This window comes from Mustela lutreola, chromosome 3, assembly GCF_030435805.1.
Source record: "Mustela lutreola isolate mMusLut2 chromosome 3, mMusLut2.pri, whole genome shotgun sequence".
In the NCBI taxonomy this organism is placed as follows: domain Eukaryota; kingdom Metazoa; phylum Chordata; class Mammalia; order Carnivora; family Mustelidae; genus Mustela; species Mustela lutreola.
This window is the reverse complement of record NC_081292.1, coordinates 136,163,587-136,186,528: the sequence shown is the minus strand read 5'-3', so window position 1 is coordinate 136,186,528 and position 22,942 is coordinate 136,163,587. Positions and strand designations below refer to the sequence as shown.

The 22,942-nt window shown below is 42.9% G+C and overlaps 1 protein-coding gene across 6 annotated transcripts in view; it reads right to left on the bottom strand.

Moving 5' to 3' along the window:
* Positions 1-20,023, bottom strand: part of ZNF385B (zinc finger protein 385B) — a 408,372-nt gene extending 388,349 nt beyond the window's left edge. For 5 of the 6 annotated variants that reach the window (XM_059166875.1, XM_059166877.1, XM_059166878.1 and 2 more), the window contains exon 1: positions 19,891-20,023. The gene's annotated coding sequence lies outside the window, so the exon portion shown is untranslated. Of the gene's footprint in view, positions 1-18,939; positions 19,148-19,890 lie in introns of all 6 variants that reach the window. The other variant, XM_059166876.1, reaches the window with a different exon arrangement.
* Positions 20,024-22,942: the final 2,919 nt, after the last annotated feature.

Sequence of the window (22,942 nt, the reverse complement as noted above, 5' to 3'; positions counted from 1 at the left end):
ATAACAGCATATACCACGTAGGGTTACTATAGTAATCAAATTAATTCAAATTTGTAAAGGACGTGCTCTTTACATAATTAAGTTTTGAATAAGTAGCGTCTTTTACATGTATAGAAGCAATCCCTGGACTTAGATCTTAGAGAAGGAGAGTACAACCCTGAATCATATAGCTTAGTTTCTACCATCAAATCAAACGAGGCTCACAAGAGAAACTGAAATTCCTAGAAAAAATGAAGTTATTTTCACACTACCAATTTGTGTTTAGAAACTGCTTCTCACTATGTCAGCTCTCTCCAGCAGAGTGCTGATCGCCACCGACCTGCTGGCCAGAGGCATCGATGTGCAGCAGGTTTCCTTAGTCATCAACTATGACCTTCCCACCAACAGGGAAAACTGCATCCACAGAATCGGTCGTGGGGGATGATTTGGCCCTAAGGGTGTGGCTATTAACATGGTGACAGAAGTAGACAAGAGGACTCTCTGAGACCTCGAGACCTTCTACAACATCTCCATTGAGGAGATGCCCCTCAATGTCGCTGACCTCATCTGAGGGGCTGTCCTGCTACTAGGCCCCCCAGGGTTCAGTCTGGGGGGCTGAAGAGCAGCAGGAGGGGGGAGGGAAGGGAACCAAGGGATGGACATCTTGTCATTTTTTTTCTTTTCTTTTTTCTTTGAATAAATGCCACTTTTTGAGGCAAAAGAAGGAACCGTGAAAAAAAAAAAAAAAAAAAAAAAAAAAACCTCGAACCTCTAACCTCTGCCTAACCTCTGTCTCTATCCCTCCGTGTATCCTCATACCACCACTGTGATTACCTCTTATATCTCAGATCTGATCAGGTAACAGGCATGTGATCAGTTGTGGTCACACAGAGATGCCCCAGGAGTTCAAGGCTCTATGGTGGAGAGTATGGCATCAAAGTTCATTGAGTTTCTATGTAAAGTTTTATTTGAAAAAGTGATCTGTGTTCCTAAAAAACATTTGAAAATCATTGGCCCACAGAGATTCCACCAGATGGCAGTCAAACCCACCCATGAGCAGACTTGCCCATCCTTCCAGCTGTTCATAAACACAACCCCAGGATCCAAATGAAGAAAATCACTGGTAGAGAGCACATGTTCTATTAACTTCATGGTTTTGCACATGCCAGTTCACCTGCTTGGCATACCTTTCTCTATCCCCTATAGATGTGCTATCAATGAAGGGATCTTTTGCTGAGAAATATGCTGATTTGCATCTTTAAAAGAAAAACTCCCGGACTGGAGGCCTCTCCTCTGGTGCTGGGGGTCCTGCTTCACATGCTGTAGGATTTTTGGCCAAGGCTGGGGATCCCTATGATAAAATACATTGTTTCCCCAAACATATCACACTCCCTCACAACATCCGGCTCAACCCTGGGGTGCCCTGGAGATGCAGACCACCTTTGGATCCTCTGACTCTAAGAAATCAACCTCTTTCTTTTCTAGTTCCCTGCTCACCGTTCTCCCCTGAGGCCAGGAGAGCACATAGGCCTGGCTCCCTGCTTGGAAAGGGAAAAGAAGTACTCACCTAGAGCGAAACAAACGGTCTCACAGGGAATCACAATTCTACCTGCATGGGTAACTCAGGAGAATCACCACTTCCTTCTTCGTATTTTCATGAATAAGTTTAGTTTTGTGGTAAGAATATACCACTAAAAAAAAGTCTGATTGGGACCCGCATTTATGTGGAAGAGCCATTACGCAAGTTAAGCTGCAGTACAGGTATACGACACGCAGCAGCAGCCTGCTTTTCCAGATCCTCAACGCCGTTTATGCTGGGATCAAAATGCTGCTCTTTCCCCAAGAGGGTCACCATTCATTGTCTCCACTCATGCGTCCATGTCCATACCCTTTCAGTTCGATGCCACAACACATCAGATCACCTTCTCCTCTGTCCCATTTGGCAGCCAGTCTCAGGACTGCTGCTGGTTTTCCATCTGTCAAACTCAATCTATCTTCAAAAGAGAGGCAGGGCCTGGAGAGCTGGCTGAGCAAAGAACAACGAAGGCAGACTGATTTCGCCCTGAATTTGGTCTCCTTGGAGGGGAGGAGGAGTCCTAATAATATGGAAAATTCCCTAACAGGGTCTTGCTTCCTGGCTCTGTGAGAGTCTGGCAAGAATGGAGTTTCCAGCCTGGACGAGAACAGCCCCATACGGTGAACAGCTTTTGCAGCTGTTCCTTGCCCAGCCATGAAGATTCCTCTTGCCCTGCAGCAAGAGGGTCAAGTGAGGTAGCAGCCATTTTGAACGGTTCTGTACAGTGTGCCCGCGCTCCTTGTGGCAACAACAGAACATTGATCCAGGGAAGACAGCCGACCCAAGCGAGCCAGTTAGACGGAATGAACATGCCTTCATAACTGCCATAAGGGTGGAACCCATCGAGATGGGCTCTTTCACTTGCTAGTTATAAAACCAAGGGTAAGGCTTTTAAGCTCTTTTAACTGATTTGCCTGTGGAAAGAATAGTCTGAACTACATGATGTTTAAATTTTCTTTTCTACTCTTGCATTATGGTTTTTGTGATAAAGGTGAGTTCTAGAGTCAGCGAGGCCTCGGTTCAAGTTTTGTCTGCTACTAGTCTAATGACCTAGAAAAGTGTCTTAATTTCTTAAGCATCAGTTCTGTCATGTGTAAAACAGGAATGACAATAATGCTTATTGTGTTATTAAATGATATAATACATGTTAAGTGCTTAAAACACTATCACACACAGTGAGGCAGCCTATGGTCTCTGGTTGCTATTGTTATTGTTGTTATTTCTATACGGAACATTATTTGAAATTAAAGAAAAGGAAGGAAAGGAAAGAAGGAAGCCAAGGTGAAAACATCATTTTTTTTTTTTAGTCAAAGGAATGCTTTAAGAAGATCAATCCATTTGGCTTATCATTAGTTCAAAGACGTGGGGGAAGGATAGACAAAAAAATCAGTATGACCCTCTAGGTGCATAAAAATGCACAGGATGTTTAATTGTGACCTTAAGAAAAAAGAGAAGGTAACACTATTGATCCCAAGCTCTATTACTCTCAGAATCTCAATAAAAATCTAATAACGAAGGGCATTCCAAATACAAGTAGCACTGGGTACAATCATAACTCTCCAATGAATGATCAACTATTCAACTTAGAGAACCATGTTAAGACTTAATTTGTCCTTTGCTTTTCTTTGTGGTCTTGTCTTGGTGACATTTACCATGTTTGTATATGAAGGCCGAATATGAAAAGCGTAATGCTCGCTACTACAACATCACACAAAGTGGATTATCTCAGGTCAAATGATTTTCTCAATCCAGAGACTACTTGAACACCCCTAAAGGCAGTAATGGTTTGAGACTCTCAGAAGAATATTGCGGCGCCTGGGTGGCTCAGCGCGTTAAGGCTCTGCCTTTGGCTCGGGTCATGATCTCATGGTCCTGGGGTCTGGCCCAGCGTTCGGACTCTCTGCTCAGCAGGGAGCCTGCTTCCACCTCTCTCTCTGCCTGCCTCTGCCTACTTGTGGTTTCTGTCTGTCAAATGAATAAATAAAATATTTAAAAAGAAGAAGAAGAAGAAGAAGAAAAACCTAGGCTATTTTAAAATATTTTTCTCTGTATAGATGGTATGCTCTGATAGCAATTGAGGACATAAATTGACTTGAATACGTAGCGTCATCCCAGTTCAATTCTTTGGTGAGTGAATGATCTGACTGGATATGATGCAATGAATGGAAGAAGGTGACAGAATATAAGACGGGTAAGAATGAAAATAAATAAGTAAACCAGGGCCTGCAAAATGTGCCACCCTCAAGAGATGCAAAAGCTCAGGAATCAATGGACTGTGGTCAGTGAAGGTAGTTGACCCAGGGTACTTCAACCACAACAAAAATGTCATTCTGCCTATACAGGTAAAAGCAAGTGTCACTGAAATTGATGGGGCCAGGGATCAAAGATAAACTCATCATACAAAGGGCATGTTACAGCTGCCTCTCATATAGAAGAGCTATATGGATCACATGCATATTTTCAAATCATATTTATGAAGACTTGCAGCTCTGGTTCTATTTTCTGGGCTTGTGAGTGCAAAGCCACACATGCACAAATGACCCTCTCAGATGGTCACACTAGGAAACTGGCAAGAGTTTCCCTATTTAGGGGATCCCAGGGACCTCCTAAGGAATGCAAGAAGTCAGTCATTTTGTGATCCCTGTTTACAACTTGACATCAGGTGCCCTAGAATTCAAAGTATGTTTACAGTGCTCTTGGACATCTTCAAACAAAATGCGTCCCTACTATCTGTCCCATTCTATCTCAGCTCTGTTGACAGCTGTCATGTCCTGTGGCTGCCAGGACTTTTTCAAAGCCAACTTGTTCCTCTGCAAGATGATGAAAGACAAAGGGAACATTTCAAAGATTCTCTTCTCAGCCAATATTCTCTCCTGTGATATACTTGCACACGGTAGTGACTTTTAGTTGTAGAAATTCACCTGAGAGTTAATGACTTGCTGACTATCCAAAATAGTAGTTTGCGTATGGTTATGTCCCAAATTTTGTGTTATTCAGTTACTTTTATGTTTACATTTTAAGACTGTTCTTGTGAAATATCTAGCATGCCATTCTGTCCGCCTGTGCTTTCTCTCTCTTCCTCTCTCTCTGACAAATAAATAAATAAAATCTTTAAAAATATATATATCTAGCATATCTATTTTCAAAATTTGGAACCTAAGAGGCTCCAACAGCCTTAGGATTCTAAAGTCATCTCAGAAACAGAAAAGTTCAGATTTAATCTAAATCATCCTAATGACTCGGATGTCTAATCAGAGATGCTGCCCACTTGTCCTGTTACATTTGCATATTTTTAAGTGGGAATTTGCTGCTGCATGGTGATATTAGGAAGGAGTTTGCTCAGGAGCTAAATTATAAAGCCTTTAAAAGAGATGAGCACTCTATAGCCTGCTTACCTGTTTGTGGTGTTCTATATAACCCTTCAAAAGGCTTGGGAAGAAAACTCAATCTGTTTTACTTCACATATAAAATCAAGGAAGTTGCCCCAAGACCGCTTTGGCATGTTTTTCCCTTTATACAGTGGCCTCTCCGTGAACCTAGAGGGCTGGACCCTGTGTCAGAAGCATGAAGCAGAGAGGAACCTTCAGGAGAAGCAGAAGGTGCCACTCCATTACTGTCCTCAGACTTTGATGTGCAAGAGATACACAGAAAGGTTTCAGATGGAGATTTGGATGCAGTAGACCCTACGTGGAGACTAAGATTCTGTATTTTTTATCAAGCTTCCAAGTAACGCCCACACTGCCTGTCCCTGGGCCAACCCTGGGCAGCTGGGACTCCACTCTCCCTGGCCAGAACCTAGTCCTGCTCTGCCACTACTGAGCTGTACCACCTTGGGCACATCAGGTAGCTTCTCAGTGCTTCTGTTTCCTTTTCTTGAAACCAGACAGAACTCAGAGGCCCTTCGCGACTTCAGGGAGTGGAAGAGAATGTGGATGAATAACTTTAGGTGCAAGCATTAGGAAAAAAGTTTAAGGGGCTACTCAATTAATGACTTTCAAATCACGGAAGGACATAAAGATAACTGCTCCTGAAACCAGCCAACCGGATGCCATTACTTCTGCTTCAAACTGCTGTTCTAGTGGCTGCCCTTGCACCAGGCTTCCATTGACTACCTGGCCTTCAGCACAAAGTTATTTCTGAGTGGACCCTGCACTAACCTTGCACAGCAGCAGTCCTCTGGAAAATTCTTCTTCCCAAGTCCTGAGCTCCATTAAAACAGTCTCAAGACACTAAGTTATTAAATTGAATCATTGGGAGGAACAGAAGCTAACTTTCCATGCCTATATAATTTATAGTTTATATAGTTGGGTCTACTAAAGTTTACCAATTACTACCTGCTTGTTTTACGTGTGGGTAAAGTTAGACCTGGTCAAAATAAACTCTTTGCCCATTACCACAAGAATCAGTAAGGGTGGAAACAGGCCTGGAAGCACTGTGTTTAATTCCCTTTTGAGTCTGACTGCTTCTGCTCCACATTGAGAGACATTCTCCTCACCTCTTCCTTCTCCCCAAGTTCCCTGAAAGTTACCTGCAGCCGTTCTCTGTTTCTTTGGCAGCAGATGGTGGTGGTGCCATTGGACCAGAGCAATACTGAGCCACAGGAAGAGAAGACAATTGCAGGAGCAAGAAAGAAGCATTCCTCATAAATGAAGCAGAAGGGACTGGAACCAGTAGCAGATCGTTCCCCCATCTGTCCCCTCAGAGGAGACTCAGGAAAGAATCACCAAAATACTTCCTGGGTTTCCAGGACTATGCTCAGAGATGCTGTCATTTATTTTAATCCGCTTTCAAGAGAAGATCTTTTTGAAGTCTACCACCACAAACTGGCCACCCTAGAACTAGGGTAACTGCTTGCCATATGATTAGGAACAGCTTGGATGCAAGGTCCATGATGGCACACAAGCTCTAGAAAGAAGCCCTAAGCCCTCTAAGCAAGAGGCAAGATCTGGACCTCGAAGGAGGAGCTACTCATGAAAGGAGCCAGCCTGGACGCAGACTGATTAGCTGCGAGAAAGTAGTCATGGGTCCCAAGCATGGAATGAATTATGGGGTTGTGTGTAGAGAAATGGGCTCAGGGAAGATTTATTATGCTCCATTTCTACTCTGCTAGCAGGCTGCACAGGGTCTCTGAGGTGCAGATTTACTCAGGATTGAAATTTTACATCCAGGGACCCTATCTCAAATAATCTAATTTGGTGAGATGAGAAAATCACATCTCGTAAAACTATCATCCCTTTTCAAAAGCCCATATAAAAGTTTACAGGCTGTTGAGGTATCTAGCCATGGCGTGAGCTTCTATAATAGGCGATACGGAGACAACAGACTTAAAGAGGAAATTATTTTAATAAGCAGTGTTACTCCTCGGTATGTGCAGTTTGCTCTTTACAACCTGAACTTCATAAATTTTTATAAGGTGTCTATTTACTGACAGGCTCAGGAGCTGCTGTGTCATTGTTGCTCAGTCAACGCTTCTTCAAATAAAAGAATCTTGGCTGGATGTGATACATTATATGATATTAAGACAGACGACCCCACACCCACTTCCTGCGTCTCCTCAATAACATTCATGTCTTCCATGCAAATGTTAAAATAAATCTATTCCTCATCACTGTGAAGTGGGCTGCTCTTTTGGCCATTGTACATGCTACAGCAGAATGCCTCAGCAGGAAGGGACCTTGACTATCCTCTACTAATTCTCAATGGAAGAGAAAGGATGCACTGAACACAACAGAATCATGCCAAGAAAACTTCAGGAGTTGCATGTGGGTGTCTTTCAGAGGTTGTAGGAAAAAGGAAAAAAGAGACAGGGGACTATTTCCAAATAACCATTATCATTTTCTAAGGGCTCATTATGTTTCTGGAGCAAGATTAGCATTTCATATATGTTATCTCACCGAGGCCTTGCAGCTCTCGAGGTCTAGAATATTCTGGCCATTTTGCAGGAAAGGCATCTTTAGCCTTGAGAGGTTTATAGCTTTCCCAAAGCCATATAGCCTGAATTCGACCCAAGTGTGTCAGAGCACAGAGAACGTGTTTTATCCCAGTGTCACCTCCTAACATTGCTTCTCCTCATTGTTCTGGATTCTTGGTTACCCAGGAGAATACTAAGCAGAGAATACTCGGCAAAGGACCTCAGGAAACTTCAGAAGGGAGAAGAGATTAGGAATTACAGTATTTCAGAATGAGCCCCTGTAAATGGTCTGGATAAACCCTCACTTTACTGAGAAGAAACAATGAGGTGCTCACAGAACTAGTTAACAGCAGGAGCAGGATTTCCTCCTCATCCCACCAGTAATGCTGCCAAAGGCAACATATCCAGTTGGGCTCAGGAAGGGGTTGCCTAAAAGGTGGTTTTCCCTTCTCTAATTTTGGGGATTTTTTCACCTCACTCTCTTCACTAGCTTTCCCCTGAAACAGAATAAATGGAATAGGTAATTAGGGTGTGATTAGGAATGGAAAGGCATGGTTGGGAGAAGAAAGAATATTCTACTGTATTTCCTTACCTTGAGGATAAAAGTCATCCAGGGTATTTCTTTCGGGAAAGAGGTATGATGGGAGGAAAAATCTAATACTCAGTTAACAAACATCAGCTTTTACTATTTGCCAGATACTGGGATAGACACTGACTAGATGAATCAGTCAAAGGGATCTGTTCTCAAAGAGCTTACAGTCTAGTGAGAAAAATCAGTACAATCAGTACAAACCTGATCACCACAATCTAATAGTGCAGGCACCAGAGAGGAAACAGAAGAAGTGATATGAAAGATTAGCCAGGAGCTTAGCTCAGGGAGGATGTGTATGCAGGACACCTTTTGTGACGTCATCAAAGATGCAGGAAAGCAACTGCAGAACTCTGGCTAAGATAAGACGTACTGGGATTTGGGTCTTTTGGCTGTTAAATGAGATGATATTCTGGACATGATAGGTGCTCAAGTGTAACTTGCTTATAAAGCCAGGGGGAAGATGAGGTAATTATTTTTTCATCTTTTAAGGAGTCTAGAAACACCTACCTCTTCACCTACGTATTTTCTTATATGTCCCCCTCCCATGCCTATGGTCACTCCTCAAATTATTTTACCAATAATGCCAAAACACGGGGATGCCTGGGTGGCTCAGTTGGTTAAGTGGCTGCTTTTCGCTCAGGTCATGATCCCGGAGTTCTGGGATCGAGTGCCACATCAGGTTTCCCTGCTCAGCGGGGAGCCTGCTTCTCTCTCAGTCCGTCTCTCTCTCTGCTTGTGCTCTCCCTGTCTCTCTCTCTCTCTCTGACAAATAAATAAGCAATCTTAAAAAAAAAAAAAAAAAAACAATAAATCCAAAAAGCAGATAGATTACAGTGGTCAGCCAAGTTGAGCTTCCACTCAATCTGAGAATTCCTTATATGTTGTTTCTGGTGGCTGATCCTCTCACGTGTCATATACTTTCCTCTGGAACAAGTGTGAAACTTCAAGGCCACTATTGAACAGTATGAATCATTAGAAAGTTCTCTCTCACACTGAATGGAAATCTGCCTCCCTCCAATCCCACCTACTGAATCTAATTGTGCCTGCTGGAACTTCAGAAAAATGAATCTGTGTCTTTGTCCACATGTCATCCCTTTGAGGGTTCATAGGCAGCTTCCGTGTCAGTTCAAAGCCCTCTTATCTTGCACCAGATGGTGAAACATGTGCCTTGTCCTATTGCTAAAGGAGGTTAACAATGGCGGCATGGTGGTGGGGAGACTCACAAAAATTCTGCTTTGTGTCTTTCCTCATGCTAGGTTGCTTCAAGTGGCTTCAATCAGTGCTGAAATCATGTTCTTAGTGCTCATTGTCTTATGGTCATAACAAGGCTTCACGGAAACAAAAAAGTGGGCTAGTCCGAGAGGCCTTTGGGATAGCACAATCTCTTCAACTAAGCACAGGTCCAAGAGATGATGAAAAATCCATCCCATGGAGGGCCCCGCCATCAAGTATCATTATTAGCCCTATGGAACAGTTCAGATGTTGTCTTTTAAATGCTTTTCCTAATGTGAGAAAAATAAGCTTGTCATGTCACCAGTAATCATCTCTTGAAAAGATCCTTGAAGTTTGACACTACTATCTCCTCGACGCATAATTCCCTCTCGCATCTAATTTGATTGGTGGTGGATTCCAGGTAGATGTAATACCTTTTTGCCAGTCACCCAACCTCACTAACCCCACCTCCTTTGGTTACCAGGGAGCCTTCCTTATTGTGGAAGAAAGATGTTAACATCTAGGAGGACTGTGTCAGGACTGTGTCAGATGTAACAGGGTTCCATCAAAACACGAACTTGGAATGAGGAGATGTCAAACTATTGACTTTTAAGCCACCTTACTTTCAATCAATCTCTGAAGTTTTATAGATAAAGGGTTATTTAACAAGACAGAAAACTATTCCTCAGTTTTTAAAGCAATCAATGACAAAGTTCACAATATAATACTTAATAATTTTTAACGTCACTTTTGTTCATTATTTTATATAGGAACACTAAAACATTCTCTAATTTACATTTTTATATGGGTCTATTGAAGTACATGGCCTGGAGACAGAACTGTTACACATACACAGTAATTTTCTTGCTACAATTCTTGATAATTCAGAAACATGATTTCAAGAATTCAAATATTTCTAAAGATCGGGTTGCCTCTCCCCCATTCCAGCCAAGAGTACATTATACTGTTCCTTTTTCCAAAGCACTTTAAGAGGAAGACAACAGATCTGAGAACCTGTGAAATTCTCGACAAATTTAAACCCTGCTTATGTAAGCTATACACAGGGCGGCAAGAAAGCCTTCAAGGATTGGAAAAGGCTTAACGGGGTCTCTCTGTCAGGCCAGCAGGAGCCTGAACATGTGCCATCACATTCGTATGTTTGGCACTATCGTTTGGGTCTCTATTTGGCAGCTGTGGAAAGGAGAAGACAGGAAGAGCCCAGAGAGAAAGGAGCCTGTGTTTCCCATTATAAAACCTCAAGGACAAGAGAAATGGCTGTTAGCAGTCTGCAGAAAAAGGAGAAGCCTGGAGGTGTGAGAAGGAAGAGACATTGCTGACATTCAGGAGTCATGGCGGTCCCTATCCTGGCCTTATGGTCGCTGCAGCCAGTGTGCTCACCACAAGCACTGGAGCCGTCTGAAGCCCTGACCCGTGCAGGCAAAGGCTAGCTCCACAGAGCACCGGCTAGAGAACTTCAAGGCAATCATCATCCTCTGCAAAGCAAGGGAAAATCCAGGCTCTAAGACCTCACATCCCAACTCTTCTTTTTTTTTTTTTTTAGTTTAGTAGTATTAGGTTTGGGACCTGGAATTTGACTATCCCGAGTGAGCTCACAGGGATACGGAGGCAGGTGGCCAGTGGTCCCTACAGCTACAGAGAACCACAGTGTACTAAAACCCGTGGCTGAAGGCCCCAGGTAGTCAATGAGAGAACAGAGCCTTGTTCTCTAGAATTTGCACATGACAGGCTCATATGGGGGACTCAAAGCAGCTTAAGCAAGGAAAGTCCTGTGGTTAATGCATCACAGAAGAACTGAGCTTGGCCTGTTCAACTGGACTTTTACTAAAAGAACCACAATAACTGTGAAAGGCATCCCAAGCTGAGAACAAGTGCTCATCTAGAGAACTAGGCTGTTTGATCTGTGAATCAACTGGGACACTTACAAAATATTTCCGTAAAATATTTAGATTAGTGAGTCCTACCTCAAGACCTGGTGAGTCAGAAAACTTTAAGGGTGAATTACAGAGATCTGCATTTTTTGTAAGCCCTCCAGGGATTCCCTTACATGCTAAAGTCCAAGAATCACTGTACTAGAGACATTTTTTAGGATCAGCCCAGGACCATAAGCATGAGACACAAGGAGAAGTTTATGCAAAAGAACAAGACTAAGATTTTCTAAGTCCTGATGATTTTATTGCTGTGGAAATGAGACTGACTTTTAAGAACCATACATTATATATTTATTAAAAAAAATAAAAAATGTTATTAAAAAAAAGAAAAAAAAACCATACATGTAGCATATATATATATATATATGGACTTAAGCTCCTTGGTAATCCTGCATATAGTTTATCAATTATGGTTTTTTTGTGGGTTTTGTGGGGTTTTTGTTTTGTTTGTTTTGCTAATTATTTTGTTGTCTAAATTCCAATTCGGAAAATCCAATGCAAGTGCTCAAATAAATGCATGTGAACCCAGGAGGATTCAACTACAATTCAAATGCCCAAGAGACTGTCCTTGAATGAGTCCACTCTGGTCACAGACCCTAATTCCATTTGCTGGCTCCTATACCTAGGTCACTCTGATTTAGGTCACTTCCAAACATTCCAGGTTCATACATGACTACCAAGTTCAGGAAGCATGTCATATGAAAGCTACGTCTTAAGCCACTTGATCTTTTCATAAACCCTACGGCCTGAGTTATATATTTTGTTATTAAAAATCCGTCTGTGCTTCACATGGTTAAATTGTCTGGAGCCCTTGTAGGGCTTAAAATTCCACACCTCTATTCTCTCTTTCACTTCATTGTTCTCCTACAGTAAACAATGAAAGACAGAGGAGAGATCATATATATTAGAAAAATACAAAGTAAGTTTCAGACTCAAGGTGCAAAACCTAAGAGTTGCACAAGTTCTCTTGGCAAACAAATCAATGTATCCTTGAGGTATTTGGTATTCATTATTTAACCATATAATGTACAATAATGGCTACCATTAGGAGTACTGGACTTTGGTAAGTCCTAAGAACTTTGCTAAGTATGTTATGTGTACTTGTTTTTTCTGACAACAATCCCATGAAAATTTCTCTCATTGTCTCTTACACTTGGGAAACTAAGGCACAGAGAAGTTGAGTAACTTGAACAAAGTTAAGACAGTGAATAAGTGGAAGAGCTGAATTTTGCATCCACAAAGTCTGACTCTGGAGCCTGAACTCAACCATTAGGCTATACTTCTCTCCATCTCCAATAGTGTAACGTATGCTGGTAATGAGATATGTATCATGTGGGTAATGATTAAATACAACCATCAGTATTTCCAGGTATCATGTAAAACCATGTACAATGACCAATTTATTAAAATAAAAATTCATAAATATAAGATCAAAACGCCTGTTTTCATATATAAGTGTGGGTTTTTTTAATATACAAACAATGGCATTCTGTGCTTTGTATTCTTACTTACAGCATTATATTTTAGATAAAATATAAAGTAATACCTCTCTCTCTAAGTCTGTGAGGTACAGTTTTCCCACCTCTAACATATCATCTTGAAGGACATCACAGGGTCTATATAAATGTTATGTGAAGTTTAATTTCACTGTTAGTACCACGAGAGCTTTTCCTTCCTTATTTGTGATGTCTAATTTCTTTAGGGTCAAATCTTAAATAATCCCAGGTCTCATTTCTCCAATTTGTCAGGTCTCAGGTCTCATTTCTCCAATTTGTCAATGAGGATTTTGCACAAAGAGCCCTTTTCACCCTAAACTATCCTTAACTCATTTCCTTAGCTTATATCTTTAACTCATACTTCACAAAAATAACAATCTATTAAGCCTGAGATTAATCAGAATCTGAATCCTGGTTTGCAACGAGTATAAGCTGATCAAGGATCCAGACCTCTAGACTCTGAAAACCTTATATAATGGACTAACCATCAGGCTGACTAACCATCAGACTGACCACTTTAATCAATACACACTAAAAGTCACAGCTCTCTGTAGAATTTGACACAATTTTAACAAGTATATTAAGCAAAGATTGCAAAAAGAATTAGCTAAACATCGCTCACAATGGACCTTTTCTTAGTTGTAGCTCAAAGGTTCTTTTTAAAATGTCATAGTATCTTTTTTTAAAGATTTTATTTATTTATTTGACACAGAGAGAGAAATCACAAGTAGGCAGAAAGGCAGGCAGAGAGAAAGGGGGAAGCAGGCTCCCCACTGAGCAAAGAGCCTGATGTAGGGCTCAATCCCAGGGCCCTGAGACCATGACCTGAGCTGAAGGCAGAGGCTTAACCCTCTGAGTCACGCAGGCGCCACTAAAATGTCATAGTATCTTCTTAATTGTGCTATTTAAAAAGTACACACCACAATATGAAAAATAAACTTTGGAAAAGTTTTATCAGTTTAATTAAAAATACTTTTCCTGATCAAAAAGTAAATAATACAGAAATGAAACATTTCATTCTAAGAGAAAAAAGTGAGACGCTGTCTCCAGGAGTCTTTCTTTTATGCACGAAGGCCATCAATAATGACAACCCCTGATGTTTGCTGTGAGGTACCTAGGCCAGGCCCACTGGAATTACTAAGCACCCTTTTACTTGTTTTCAGATGTATACAGGAAAAAAAAAAAAAAAAAGGTCTGTGGGTCCTCAGTTAATATGGGTTATATCCATTTACCCAATCTTTGCTTTGCTGATATGATGATAACATTATAGCATAACGGCTGTTCTGGAATCTCAGCCAAAAAAAGAGAAGAAAGGGTTGATTTAGATTTAGCCTGCACAGGACAGATTATCACTTTGTGTGCGCTTTTTAATTTTTAAATTCCATTTCCCATTATAAACTCAGAAATGTAAACGCCTAACCCATTTATATTTATTTCCAAAATAAAATGCTCTCTTAGACCCATGAATTTCAACCCTTTCTATTTGTTGGTGACAGAACTGTCTTTATTAAAGAGCAAAAGCATTTTTCATGACGTAGGTATGAAAGCCTGGCCATCTTTTGTGTATCAGTTTATATATGTTTTAATCTATCTCTGCTATTTATGAGATCATAGAGTTGATGTGGCACCAAATGGATCAAAAATACAAGGGTGGTTGGTTTTTATTAATATATATGCCCTCTTCCGTATTTTTTTCACTGACTTCTGAAAAATAAGCTCATAAATTTCTCCTCAAAATGATTATACTATGCAGAATACCTAGAAACTGAACAGGGGGCAAGGAGACTGTTAGCTCTGAGGCAAAATGACCCTTAAGTAATTCAGTGGATTTAAATTGTTATGGTATCAGGATAAACAACCACTACTCTTTCTTCAACAACCACAATATGCATAGTATTCCACTGATGGCGCCTGTCTAACCTCACAATAACAAAGTCAACCCATTTCACAGACAAAGAAACTGAAGCTCTAAGACATGAAGTAACCCCCTGAAGCTCTCAAATTTGTTGAGTAGCAAAGCCAGGATTTGACTCAGCACAATACTGTGCTCTTAACCATCATTCCAAGCAGCCTTTACAGACCAGACACTGAAGTTCTCCACCCATGCTGGAAATCAGAATCACTTGGGGACATTTCAAAAATACTGATAAATTAAATCATTCCCTTGAAATGAGCTAACAACACCACTATTTTCTGTGAGCTCCTGAATTGATTTTAGTGTGAATCCAGGGTTGAGAACAACAGGATTTGCAAACCCCAAGGTATAGTTGTTGCTCTTTTTTTCTTAAGAAACGTAAGTCCCTGAATGGTGCAAGAACAAAAGTTCAAATTGTTTATCTAAAACAGAAACATTAGATGAGGGCCCACACCAGCATCACCAGCACCACATGATCCTTCTTTCCTCCCCCAACCTGCTCCTTCTGCCCCACGAAAAGATCTCACGGGGTAAAGAAGATCTCCTGGTGCTAAAGGAGATGCCAGGAGTTGTATAATCCACAACCTCCATCCACAAGTGAAAAGACCAGAAAGAAACAGCTTTGCCCAATATCTCATGCTCACAGTAAAGGCAGAGTGAGAACTGGAGTCTCCTGCCCCGGATTTCAGTGCTCCTTTCACAGAAAATTTTGGAAGCAATAGGAAAACAGTTGGGGCAGGGAGTCAGCCAAGGCATCTGAATTTTAAGAACCAAAGAGAGCACAGGAAAGAAAAAGAATCATAGCAGAGTGAGCAAGGAGAACCACCACAGTCTGGATATAATGGTAAAATGAGAAGTAATATACAACAAAGAAATAAAACTGGCCAGAGAAAAATACAAGAGGGAGAACTAGCCATTGCAACACTGGGTCAGCAAAATAAAGAAAACTTAAGGGCATCACCACATCTTCCATTTTGGTTTGGGAAGCATGTCAAGGCCTAAAATACTTCCAGGATACAAAGTAATATGGAAGCAAACACTAACTGGAGGAAAACCACCAGACAGAGAGCTGGGGCTGCCAGAAACTCCCCAAACTGTGAAGTAACATCTACTACCTTGCTCAAGTTCAAGGTTCTGCTATTTCAACATAAGCTGGAAACTCCTTAGCAAAGCAGTACCTCTGGCCCCATCCCAGACCTGCTAAACCAGACTCTGCACTTTAATAAGATCTCCTCATGATCAAGATACATATTCAAATTCGAGAAGCACTGGTGCTCTACTGTAAGAGACTGAATCCTGAAAACAAGTAGCTATCACAGGCCCAAGTGGGGACTAGAGAGCTATGTAGAATTCAGTCTAATTAAATTACTTGCTGATGTCCCACAACCTGCCAGGCCCTCAGCTGGGTATTTCAGGAAATGAAGGCCTGAGGTTAGGCATGGTTGTCAGGATGCCCTGAGGGGAGAATGCAAAAGGCACAGGAAAATGAGGGAGACAACTTGGCCTGTGCTCCAAGAAGATGCCTACCAAAGTGTTACAAGGTTTGGAGGAGGAAACACTGGAGTCCTGGAGTTCGGAGATGCCACAGCAATGGCACTGACTCTCTGGCAGGTAGAAATGGTTCTGCAGAAGTGGGAGGGCCGAGTCTAGGAAGAGGGAACAGCATAAGCAAAGATGCAGAACTCAGAAGCCTGCTGTGTGTTGAGGGAATACTGCCTTCTGCCAAAGCAGTGTTTTCAAACTGTTTCAAGGAGACTCAGGACTCTGTGATGATGCCTCAGAGACTACGAAGGGTAGGGATGTAGAGGTCAGTGGGGTTGCTAGGGCCCATAAGATTATATTTTAACAGTGGATCCCACCATTGAAAAATAAAATGTGCAGCATACCACTGAGCTAATACACAAGGCACTTCTAAAAGTATTACCTATAGCTGTTTCTGGCATGCAGCAGGCAATCAAATATTCATTGAATGAATGAATGAATGAATGAAGTCAAAGTAAAAATGTGAAGCCATTTTTGGCCTGGACTGCAAAGGGTCTTAAGACGTCAGAGATGAGGTTTATATGTTATTTGGTGGGGCACTGGAGAAAAGTTTATTAGCCAGTGATTGAGCTCGGCTCTGCCTTAAGAAGTTTATTCTGCAAACCAAGTATAAGATGGATTGGAAGTGAGAAAGACTGGATCTGAGAGACTAGTCAGGAAGACATCAAGAGAGTCTCTAGAAACAGTTAAGAGTCTGAAGAAAGATAGTCCCTATAGGAATAAAAATGTGGAGAAGCGGGTATCATAAGTCATCAAGTCCATAGGGTTTATCTGTGAATTATAGGAAATTTATAGAAAATTAGAAAATTTATACACACATACATACACACACACACACACACACACACACATATATATATATATATATATATAGGAAATCAATGATATTGGGAAGGTCCTGGGTGATGGAGAGAAATACAGAAATTGACAGACCCACCCCCTTTCATGTAAGAAGAAAGATGTCAATTAGAGTTTAAACCTGTTTAAGGCACTTAAGAGGAATACAGAGGCATCTTGCAGATGATTCAAATTGTCAATATAAAATTTAGGAGGGACAGTAGGGATAGGAATACCACTTTGGGAAAATAATCCAGCACTAATAAAAGGACATCACTGAATAAAAAGTAACATGCAAAAAAGAGATCATCTATAAAGCAAAGAGGATCAAGAGAAAACTGCAGAAAAAAATAAAAAAGCAAAGGAAAGATGAAAAGGTGATATTGAGACACCCGGGGACAGACACAGGACGGGGGGGATGGCAAAATAGAGATGGTGAGATGGTGGTGGGGGGTTTACAATAAAACCATAGAGGGGAAAAGCAGTGGGAAACTGGAACATACATGCTCATTGTTCTTTAGATCTTGGAAGATATAGGATCTTAGAGGAACAGCAGAAAGCCAATTTTGCTCTTCTGTGAGCAAAGATTTTCATAAATGAAGCAATTACTCCTGTGAGAAGTAAACTATTTGTTCATATTTTTTCATATAAACTGCTGCTGTTAAAAATCGTGCAATGATATCTTCAAACTCAGCTGGAAGAAAAAAAATCTAAAGGGAGGCAGTTGAGGGATTTAAGATTCTTATCTCTTCTATGATGGGAGCTCCACACAGCATTACTCTATGGAGATATGGAGACATTTTACCTTTTGGAGGTGGGTGTTTGGGGGCTTTTTTTTTTTTTCCCCCTCCCTGAGCCAGGTCATTAAGCTGAGAAAAAAGAGAGCTGAGAACACCTGATAAGGCTTTATAAATCCTCATATAATAGTTAACACTTGGTAGGTAAAGTTACCCTCTAACTGCTGACAGGTCTCACTAATTGTCCATGTTTGGGTGACAAGTACTAATTGACAGTTCCTTCTCTGGTTTGATGGCAAAGGAGACACCTCCCTTGGTTTCCTTTCTGCCTCAGTTCAAGAAAGATAGATTAAGTTCACTGTTCTCTTTTTGCTCTGTGAATCCGTATGTTTGGTAAAATGCTCTAAAATACTGACATACTTTTCTTTAATATAGATGCTGCTTAGTGGTTAAACTTCTATAAAGACATCATGACTTATGTAATGTAAAATAATATAATGTAAATGAAATACATAGGAATTATGCTGCAAAACACTGATATCACTAGGATGATTCCAGGGAGAGCAGGAATTTTTCCTTTGTTAGAACTCACCTTCGCAAAAGCATTTTACTACAAATGCATCCAAGAGAGGTCAAGGAGATCTACAAGAATAGCTATTTGATTTGTGGTTTTCATTCCAAGCTTCCTCAAATCACTTTTGGAAATGAGTAGCAGTGTGAATTATAAATCCACAAATATTTGATTTATGGGGATAGAGAATCTGAACTACAACCAACACTTTTGAGTAAATAAACATTTTTTTTTCTACCTTAAGAGCCTCAAGTAACAACAGAACTTCCAATACAGCATTTGCATTCTAAGGGCATTAATCTAGCACAGGGAAGGGACAACACATACTCAATGAACAGATGGCGTCAAAATAAGATGAAAGGACTATGAAAACCGGTGAAATAGGGCCCTGAAATATTTAAGGGAGCTCTTTCAAGCCAAAACCTTTCACTTTATCTGAGATGTAGCTTACTGACTTTATGAAAAGCCTTGTTTTTAATTTGATAAATGCATTTTCTACAGTTTCATGCATTGTTCTGAAGCTGCCAGTCTCCAAGCTTGAAGCTGGACCCTACATAACACGAATGTTTTACTTCTTCTATTTGAGCATCGTTTGCTACATCTTAACAAAGTTTGCATTCACCTTGGTGTGATGCTCCTGAGCAAAGCAAAACCGAAAATAAAGAAAATGAAGATGAGGTTTCCTAATCCAAGAACTTCTGAGAGCATTCCAAAACTGTGTTTATTTTGTACTCATGGGGGCCGAGGGCTTGATGGCAATTTATTTTCCTTGAAAGACTACAACACTCCGTCATCCAGGTTCACCATAAAAATTGTTTGTCCTCCAGAGCCTGGGGAAACATTTGGGGAACATCGTCCTGCCAGCTCTCCCTTCTTCCCCCATGGGCCCCCGCAAATAACAGCGGCGAAGCAGATGGTCCTCCTCCTCCCCTTCTCCCTGTCCCTTCCGCAGTCCCACAGTGTCCTCCCGACGTGCACCGACACCTTCACCGGGCACCCCTGCACCCCACCCCAGGCTCCCAGCAAGTGCAAACTTTGGGGACCTTCTTTCTGCCTCTCCGCCCCCATTTCACCTTCTTTCAGCTGCAGAACTCTCAGAACCCCAAGTTTTGACTCCTATCTTCCTCCCACATCTCCCCAAACTACCCATCTCCCCGTAATGAAGAGAGAGACGCCCAGCCCCAAACTTCCCGCCCAGGTGGCGGAGGCACTGCGGCTAACCACAGAGGGGCATTCTCCTTGTCCTCTTCCCTTCTCCATTTTCCCCCTCGTCCTTGGTAATCAGAGCCCCGGAGCCCACACTGGGGATTCCTTCACTCCTTTGGCTTCCACGACCTACTCCTAACTCCAGGGGCTCACAGGAGCCTCACGCCCCAGCCCCGCAAGCGGCGGTTCGGCATCCTCCTCTACAAGTGGGACCGCCGGACAAAGTGCAAACTCCAGTGGGAGGGGGCTCCCGGCCATTCTCTCCGGCTGCGCGCCCCGGGGTCCGCTCGCCGGGAGGAGGCGGGCGGGCTGGGGCGGGAAGGGGGCGCGGGTCCCAGGGGCGCCGGGCTGGGCGCTCGGAGCTTACCTCGGCGCGCGGGCCGCTGGCGCGTGGGGCAGTGGCTCCTCCAGCCGGGAAGCTGTTGCTCGAGCTCCGGCGGCTGCGGCGATCCCGCCGGCGCTGCGCTGGGGCTCCGCGCAGACGCTCTCCCGCTATCTGCTGCAGCCGGGGCGGTGGCGGTGGCGGTGGCGACAGCGGCGCCGGCGACAGCTCGGCCCGGCGCGGCCCCGGAACTGTCCAACTCTGGCGGGCGCCGGGCTGAAGCTCCCGGCTGCGGCCCCAGCGCTGAGCGCCTGCGCGCCCTGCCTCGCCCAGGTGAGGGGCGTGTGCCTGGAGCCCGCGGGGCGCGCCCGGCCCGGGGCTGCGCTCGGACCCGGCCGACCCGGCCCTCCCGTCCCGCTCACGACCCCGGCCGCGCCACAGCCGCGCGCCGAAGCTGGTGGCGGTTTACCAGGCAGGGACTTGCGAGGCACACACACTAGGGCGAATGAGGCGGGACCGTTCCGGGGCCCGTTGCCACTGCAGAGTCTCCCGCAGCATCGCCGCCTCTAAATCCCGCCTTTCCAGGCGTGCGCGCACTGCGAGGGAGAGGAGGCTCCGTCCGGACCCGGGCTCCGCGCGGTCCCCGGCCTCGGGGCTCCAGCCCCTGCAAGAATTCTTGGCAACCGCCGGGGTCCCAAAACCGAGATGCCAAGAGGCGCGGTGGGGCGGATCTGTCAAATATTAGTCAAGCCAGAGGGAAACTCTCTTCTTGGAGATCGTCAAACCAACTATTTGTGTTTCCTCTTCGACCAGCTCTCGGCTCGGAGACCACACTGAGCCGCCTGGGCATTTCTGGCGGAGCCGGGAAGGCCCGCAGCGCGGGAAGCATCGCAGCCACGCCGCGGCTCGGAAAGGCTTGGGGGGGGGGGGGGGGGCTTCTGCTCCTCGGGTTTTCTTTCCGTGTTTATTTAAGTTTTCAAAACTAAAACATGTCATTGGTTACCCCCGCTGTGGGGCATTTGCTGAAAGTAGTGTCAACGGCCAGGGTGCTGGGTTCTGAAAGGGAGAGCGCTTGAAAAAACAACATTTAAGAGGAAAGGAAAAATAACTGTAGAAGAGCAGTTTTCTGAAATTACCTCTTTGGCTGGAGAAGTTCAAGAGCAATAAATGACAAGAAAGCTGTGTTATACAGCAGAGACTTTTTTTTTTTTTTAACAGAATGATTTTAAAATATTATGCTTTGGTTTTCTTCTTAGATGATTGACACTAACGCCATCAATAATTAAGACTGCAGCTGTTAATGTCTTGGCATAATCGTCCAGAGTAAATATCGTAGGGTCCAGCCAAAGCCAGTACTGATCTCCAGAATGGGTTTGAGATTTGACAGGCACACGCACAACATCCTAGAGCTCTCTCAAGGAGCAGGTTGTGGTTTTTCCCACCTTGGAATTCAGGGATATTACTAGCACCAGCACACCTGAGCAATCAGCGTGAGAAGGAGCATCAATCTGACAGATAGTTTTTATATATTTAGGATTCTAAATACCTTCCTATACAACTAAGCATTCCCACTCATGACTAAGGACAGACACTTACTGGTCTGTTTATCCTTAAAACTGTTTCTTATTTGAAATTGCTATATACAGGAAGCAAGCACCAAAATTGAGTTATTAGAACCCACATATCATGAGCTATGATAATTGCTGAAGTTATCTTCTACAAAATTATGGCTTTGAGGTCTCCTCCCATCAGTGAAAGTTATACTGAAAACAAGTCTTTCATGAGTCCCTGACAGTCCGGTAAGGTGGGGTTCTGGCAGCCTGGGACAGCCAGGAAATTCCAGAGGCAAAAGCCTTCCTTGAGAAAAACACCCAGCTTCCAGTGCCCTGTACGTCAGAATTGGGAACAGTGTGGTTGCTACTGAGCTCAGATAAGTATTGGTGTCTCTAGCTTTCTAAGGTACAGGGGAAAGCGACAGGGGCCCTTAAAAGCCTGAAGTCAACACCTTGGATTGCACTTGGAGGCAAATGAGTAACCTCTGCCGAGTGGAACACCTGTGAGGAGTGTTCTCTGTGGCTTGCACAATTTAGCAGCATGTGCATTTTTTATGTCCTGCAAACTGCAACTATATCCTTCTCTCCTCCCTTCTATTTTTAATCACCTATAGCAGAAACTTATGGTGGAGAATTATTTGAGGGCTACATTTCCTAACAACAGCTGAAAGAAGCATAAAATACATGCAGACAACTCCCTATTTCTTACCTGTGCCACCCCTAAGAACTGTGCCTTCGTGTCCTTAGAATAGGAGTCAAGTCTCTGCAGGCAAACTAAAAACAATTGCAGTGCCTCCCTTCTAAATATACTGCAATATGGAAACAATATTAAATTAAAAATACACAAAATTTCAATATATAGAAACAACAGCTTCTTCCTAGATTTTCTGACTGCAGGTGTGTATTTCTTGGATACGTTGGCATTGCCTGCCCACCTTTCTGGTGGTGTCTGATATGGGGGGGCGGTCCTCCTGTCCTCAAACTCTTGCACCATTATTTTTCTAGAACCACCAATATTCATCCCTGGCAATGACGGTGTAAACCAACACAGGGACTATTAGTTGTAGGCAAGGAGCTCTGGGAGGACTGTCAGTATAGCAGCAACACAGGGACGTGTAGCAAGAAGAGGTCCCTAAACAGTAAGACAGAATGTAGCAGAAATATTAATTTAAGCCTTTTTCCTACTAGGTGTGTTTACTTGGTGTGTGGTGCTTTGGTTCCTAAATATTGAAAACAAACAAACGCCTTTTAACTATGTCCACATATGGGACACCAGGCTGACTCAGTCAGTAGAACATGAGACTCTTGAGATTGGGATCATGAGTTCAAGTCCCTTGGTGGGTGTAGAGATTACTTTAAAAAAAGAAAAAGAAAACCTAACTAAACTATGTCCACACAATCAGCCTACCCACTGGATAAAGAACTCAGTGATAAGAACATTAACTAATTAGAAGATTTTATAAATCACTTAGTTTTACTCAATAAGATATGGGTAAGAGTTTCCACAATAAGATGTTATAAAACAAGGCCCTACAGCTATTTGA